This window comes from Lactuca virosa, chromosome 3 (assembly GCF_052849685.1).
Source record: "Lactuca virosa cultivar CGN04683 chromosome 3, Lactuca_virosa_CGN04683_v6, whole genome shotgun sequence".
Taxonomy (NCBI): domain Eukaryota; kingdom Viridiplantae; phylum Streptophyta; class Magnoliopsida; order Asterales; family Asteraceae; genus Lactuca; species Lactuca virosa.
The window spans coordinates 139,379,273-139,386,669 of NC_136428.1; positions in this window are offsets into that span (position 1 = coordinate 139,379,273).

Sequence of the window (7,397 nt, forward strand, 5' to 3'; positions counted from 1 at the left end):
AATAACAGTACAAGACAAAAATTTCGGGTTGTCACATTATCCCCCCCGTTAAAGAGAATTTCGTCTCGAAATTAGAGTTTAAGCAATTAAGCTATTAGAAATAACTAAGCAAAAAGATGAGGATATTTCAAATTCATATGATCCTCACGCTCCCAAGTGAATTCAGGTCCTCGCTTGGCATTCCAGCGAATCTTCACTATAGGAATACGGCTTTGCTTTGTTTGCTTGACCTCTCGGTCCATGATCTCTACAGGTTCTTCCATAAAGTTGAGGCTCTCTTCGATCTCAATTTCGTCGAGTGGAATAACAAGAGTCTCGTCGGACAGACACTTTTTCAAGTTCGAGACATGGAAAACAGGACGTATGTTACTTAACTCTTGAGGTAGACGGAGTTTGTAAGCTACTGGACCAATTCTAGCAAGAATCTCGAATGGTCCTATGTACCTTGGACTTAACTTGTCACGCTTCCCAAAGCGTATCATTCCTTTCCAGGGTGAGACCTTTAACATGATGCGGTCACCAACCTGGAATTCCAAAGGTTTTCTTCTTTTGTCACCACAGCTTTTCTGTCTATCTCTGGAAGCTTTGAGTCGCTCCCGGATTTGTACTATTTTCTCTGTGGTTTCACGAATGATTTCTGGACCAGTGAGGGCACCGTCAGGAACTTGATTTCTAGCCAACTGCGTATCACCCACTTCAGCCCAGCACAGAGGGGATTTGCACTTACGGCCATAGAGAGCTTCGAAAGGAGCAGCCTTTATGCTAGTGTGATAAGTATTGTTGTAAGAGAATTCGACAAGAGGTAAATGAGTATCCCATGCCTTACCAAAGTCTATCACGCAAGCTCGCAACATATCTTCTAAAGTTTGAATTGTCCTCTCACTTTGTCCGTCAGTCTGAGGATGGTAGGTCGTACTCATGTCTAGCCTAGTTCCTAGGGAACTTTGTAGCGACTGCCAGAACCTTAAAGTGAATCTACTATCTCTATCCGAGATAATAGATATGGGAACACCATGCAGTCGTACTATCTCCCTAATGTAAGTTCTTGTTAGCTTCTCCATCTTGTCAGTTTCTTTGATTGGTAAGAAATGTGCGGATTTGGTTAATCTATCGACGATTACCGAAATAGTATCATAACCACCCGATGTCTTGGGTAACTTGGTTATGAAATCCATTGTAATCCGCTCCCACTTCCATTTTGGTATTTCAGGTTGTTGTAATAAACCTGAAGGTTTCTGGTATTCTACCTTAACTTTGGCACAAGTAAGACACTTGCCCACGAAGGTAGCGATTTCGGCCTTCATGTTAGGCCGCCAATACAGTTTCTTAAGGTCCAGGTACATCTTGTCTGAACCCGGATGAATGGAGTATCGAGTTTTGTGTGCTTCATTCATGACTACATCTCTGTAACCACCAAACTTTGGTGTCCAGATTCGATTCACGAAACAATAGACTCCCTCATCCCTGACTTTGAAGTTTTTATCCATTCCTCTCAATGTTTCACCTGCCACGTTTTCAGGTTTTAAGGCCTCCAGGTGAGCCTCTCTGATCTGTGTGGACAGATATGAATGGATTGTCATGGTCAACGACTTTACTCGGCCTCCCGAGTATTCTTTTCTGCTAAGGGCGTCAGCTATAACATTAGCTTTACCAGGGTGATAAAGAATCTTACAATAATAGTCGTTCAGTAGCTCCATCCATCTTCGTTGTCTCATGTTCAGCTCTTTCTGATTGAAGATGTGCTGGAGACTTTTATGGTCCGTAAATACTGTGCATTTCGTGCCATATAAGTAATGTCTCCAGATCTTCAGAGCAAATACCATTGCTCCTAGTTCAAGGTCATGTGTTGTATAGTTGACTTCATGTGTCTTTAGTTGTCTTGCGGCATAGGATATAACCTTTCCTCTTTGCATAAGAACACATCCAAGCCCTTGATTAGAAGCATCACCGTACACTACAAAGTCATCTGTCCCTTCAGGAAGAGACAGGATTGGTGCACTACACAAAGCTCGTTTTAGTGTTTGGAATGCTGTTTCTTGTTTTTCTCCCCAGCTAAAAGTTACCCCTTTTTGCGTCAGGCTGGTAAGAGGTTTAGCTATACGAGAGAAATTCTGGATGAATCTGTGATAATAGCCAGCAAGACCTAAGAATTGACGGATTTTTGTAGGTGTTGTGGGTGCTGACCAGTTTTCAATAGCCTTAATTTTGGAAGGGTCGACGTGTATTCCTTCAGAACTGACCACGTGACCTAAGAATTCAACCTTCCTAATCCAAAATTCACACTTTGAAAACTTCGCGTAGAGTTTCTCTGTTCTAAGAGTTTGCAAAAATTGATGAAGATGTTGGCCATGTTCCTCTTCACATCTTGAATAAATAAGGATGTCGTCAATGAAGACTATAACGAATTTGTCCAAGAATGGACGACACACTCTGTTCATTAAATCCATGAACACAGCAGGTGCATTCGTTAATCCGAATGGCATCACTACGAACTCATAATGACCATAACGAGTTCTGAACGCAGTTTTGGGAATGTCATCCTCCAAAATCCGTAATTGGTGATACCCGGATCTTAAGTCTATTTTTGAGAAATAGCTCGCACCTTGAAGTTGGTCGAACAGATCGTCAATGCGAGGCAGCAGGTATCGATTCTTAATGGTAAGTTTATTCAGCTCGCGATAGTCTATGCACATACTGAATGATCCATCCTTCTTCTTCACGAACAAAACCGGTGCTCCCCAGGGTGAGAAGCTTGGTCTTATGAAACCTTTGCTAAGGAGTTCGTTAAGTTGGCTGGATAATTCCTGCATTTCTGAAGGTGCAAGACGATAAGAAGATTTGGTTACTGGGGTAGCCCCTGGAATTAAGTCGATTCTGAACTCGACTTGTCGTTCGGGAGGCACTCTTGGAAGATCATCGGGAAAAGCGTCGAGAAAGTTACAGACTTTTGGAATTTTCGCGATATCTTTCACTTCTTGCTTTTTGTCTACTACGTGAGCTAAGAGAGCACAATACTCTTTACGAAGGTACTTCTGTGCCTTGATGCAAGAAATGATTTGGAGGTTCGTTCCGGGTTTGTCACCGTAAATAATAAGAGTTTTGTTAGTTGGAAAATTCAGACGAATAGCTTTTTCATAACATAGGATGTCAGCACGGTTAGGACACAACCAATCCATACCTATTATGACATCGAAACTCTTGATAGAGACCGTCATAAGTTCTATAGGAAACGAATAGTTATTCAAAGTAAGAGTACATCCTATGTATATATCATTGGTGGATTCGGATTTCCCATTAGCCATTTCGACCGTGAATGTTTCTTTTAATAGTTGGGAGTTTTGATTTAGCAAGTGTTTGAAATTATGGCTCACAAAGCTCTTCACAGCACCACAATCAAATAGAATGCATGCATAAGTGTTGTTGAGAAGGAACGTACCCGTAACTACTGCGGGATTTGCCACTGCTTCTTCCTGGCCCAAGGCTAAAATTCTCCCAACTCCACCAGCATTTCCAGCTTTAGGACAATCTTTCTTGAAATGCCCCACTTCACTACAATTGTAGCACGCCTGTCCTACTCCAGCGGCAGGTATTTGGTTAAGTGGTTGGGGTGGTGCTCTACAGAATCGGGCGGTATGCCCTTTTCTGTTGCAGTTACGACACTGCATTTCTCTGTAATTTCCATTATGGTAAAAAATTGCATTTATTGCACTTCGGGAGATTATCAGCATAAGGCTTAGCTGGTGCTGGGTTAACAGGAACAGCAGCAGGTACAGTAGCAGCATTGACTGTAGCCAGCTGTTGTTTCTTTGAGGAATCCGGTGAAAACTTGCCCTTCCTCTTGTTCCGACCCTTCTTGCTGTTGTTGTTGTTGTTTCCCTTTGGTTGTTCTTGCATAGCAACCACTGAGTGTTGATGGATTCCATGGTCTATAAGAGATTGTGCCATCTCTTTAGCACTGTCAAAAGTAACAGGCCTTGAAGCTAAAACACTAGATTGAATTTGGGGCGACAGTCCCCAAATATATCTCTCAATCTTCTTGCTCTCTAGATCAACCATCTCCAGGCACAGAATTGCCAGGTCACAAAATCTACTAGTATAGGTTTTTGGACTTCGCCTCGCGGACAATATTCTCGCATAAGTTTTTGGACTTCGCCTCGCGGACAATATTCTCGCATAAGCATAGCTTTAAAATTCTCCCAGCTAATCGAATTAGCCACTACCAGAGTAAGTGACTTAATGTGACCATTCCACCATGTCAAAGCTCTTTTTGACTTTGCTACTCTCAGGACAGGAGCAGATTTCGAAAATTGCTTCTGTCTTCTCTATCCACTGCCTTAATGCCATAACTCCCCTCGTTCCATTAAAGGTCATGGGTTTGGCATTGGAAAAATCTTTATAAGTGCACTCTCACGAATGCCCATGACCTTCACCCTGGTTAGAAGGATTTCTACCAGCTCCAGACCCACTAGCACCAGAAATATGGATCTGAGACATAGCAGCAGCTACAGTCGCCGTGACCGCCTCTTGGAACATAGCGGGGTCAAACTGAGGAGGTGGTGGAGGAGGTGGCACTGGTGGTTCATTTACATTGTGACGTCTTGGATTTCTACGAGGAGGCATCTTTTTCTATAAAAGTTAAAAGATACAAAGATGATAAGATATCAAGAGTGAATATGAATTCTGATCTCTCTGAACTAAAACATATAGTTCGACATCAATCTTGGAATGAATTGGAAATAGAAGTCTATGACAAGTACAACTTGTAACTGAATAATATGAAATTGAATGGTTATTTTTCAATTACTAAGAAAATGCATGCCGATTAAATTGGCATATTGAATACATAAGTCTGGAAAACTTGACCCCTAGACAGATCTACAATACACCAAATTCTGAGAAAAACATCGACATCATACAGACCTATCGAAAATAAAATTTTCGTGGTCTTACTGAAAAATCTGAAAAATAACTCTAAAACCTATCCATAGACTTAACTATAGCCAAAAGATTGAATAGGAAACGAGTAGAGTATTTCCTAATGGCGACGGGTATTATTTGGATGTAACCTCATCTTAGCCATTTGACGCTCCATAGCAAGCAGATGCCTTTCATACACTGTCAGGCGTGCTCGAAGCTCTATGAATTCAGCTCGAGTTTCAGCTAATGCTTGCAATAGAGATTCATTGTCCCTTGTATCTCTCTCACGGGCATATTTAAGACGATTAATACTGATTGTATTAATTCTCACATTGGCATCAATTTCCCCGATTCGGTTGATGGCTGTTCTACCCTGAATTTCATTTCGAGCAACTCTGCTGACTATAATCGCCATGACTCTGTCTGCTGAACCTCCTTTGCTATGTTGTAGAAGCTTCTGTCTCCATTGTAAGGCATTGGTTGATTCTGCTCTTAACTCCATGTTTCCAAGCTTTCTACCCACAAAGGCGTCGGACCTTGGAAAACCGGACAAGGGTTATGATTTTGAGTAATTGGTGGTGGATTATAGGCTTCTGATTCGGAATTATTCTCTTCAGGAAAATTTTCAGCAAAGTCATCATCTAAGGGAATCTCGTGATTTTCCTCTGGTTCTACATCTTGTTATTGATTAGGGAAATACGGGTCTCCGGGTATGTGAAATCCAGCCATTGTTATCTAAGCGATAATAGGGATAAGAGATATTGAGTATAGTTAGTAACGATAAGTTTCTACAAGAAAGACCTATATTTGACAAATAATGTATTATGTACAACTTGTTCTAGATATTACTATAACTATAAAGTGTATATTAATTATATATAACTTGATTATATTCGACCTTCGATTAAATGACTCGGCTCTAAATCCACAACCAAACAAGGAACAGGAAATGAAGCTAAATCACCTATTCTAAGTCTATATAACGTTAATTATATATGATTATAATATACCCTTAATATTTACATTTTTACCCTCAATTGTTCTATTGTTTTCACATGTTTGTTATAACTATATAGTGCCTAAAATACTCCTATAGTATTTTACTCTTTATCTTATGTTCTAAAGTTCTTCTGAATATGTATGGTAAGTTTTAGACATGCCAGAACACTACTATCACTCTCAAACACATGTTGGTCATATCTCAAATCAATATAGTTGATCAGACTATATTAATCCCATATATGATTACATAACTGCCCAGGTTTGACTATAATGTTCAACATCCAAATACTTTTATATTCTTAAGATTACGATATTGTACTTGTAGGTATGAATGTTAGTACACTTCTGGTAAAAATACTTCAATTTTTAAAAGAATACTTGTAGTCAGAGCTCTTAGCCCCAAATGTATTTATACTTTGTATATCTTTTATGGAATGATATAATGAGTTCACTATAAACAATGCTCTGATACCAATCTGTCATACCCCCAAACCAGACGGCGGAAACGTCTGAGGGTGGAGGACTTCATTTGTAGTATCACAACACATGTATAATAGTAATCAAAGTACAAACAACGATTGTATTAAAAAGTGTAAATGTTTACTTGAGTTTCACGAATGTATATTGTAACTAAAAAGTTGTACAAAAGAAGAAGACAAGACATAAACAACTCCATCTTCTCAAAAGCTCGGGGTGTACCTGTCTACTGGTTTCCGGAAGAATACAAGTAATTTGAAAAGAGAGTATCAACATAAAGTTGAGTGAGTGCATAAGTATTTATGTTTTGAAAGAAGGTTTTCTGTTTCTTGGATATGTATAATGTTTCCAGAAAATCCTATATTTTCTGCTGTATGAGAAAGTAGTTTTAGTTACTCAAACTGAAATATAGTAAACTGTAACCTATAAATTGTATCTTGTAAAACTAGTACTTTTAAAAAAGTACTTAAGTTTAGTTAATTATACATTAACATGTTGTTAATATCTTAAATGAGTTTTTATAACCATACTGACTAGGTGGCCTGACCCAACGCTATGAATGCGCTGAAAGTTGATGATAACAATTGTCACTCACAGGCGTGTATGCCTGACTGTAGCTAGCAGACCGAGTGAGGGATTGTCAATCCCAATATAGATCTATACAGACATTGTTTCGATCCCCTGCTGAAGATTCTGGTCATAATATCAGGACTTTACAACATTGTTTAAAATGAATTAAACAAACTGTACTACTTGACTCATAAAAGCATATAACATTATTTGTATAATAGATATGAAAATCTAATCCTTCTGAAATGAATATTTTTTGTATGTTCTTGAATTAGTATCCTTATCATGAATCTTGAAAGAATTTATACCCTTGAATAGTTTTGAATCAACCTTTGTTCTTGTAAAATAATGTACTCTAGTATACTTTGAATTTTAAATCAATGTACTATGAATCATAAATTACATCTACTATAATTTATATGATCATTCTG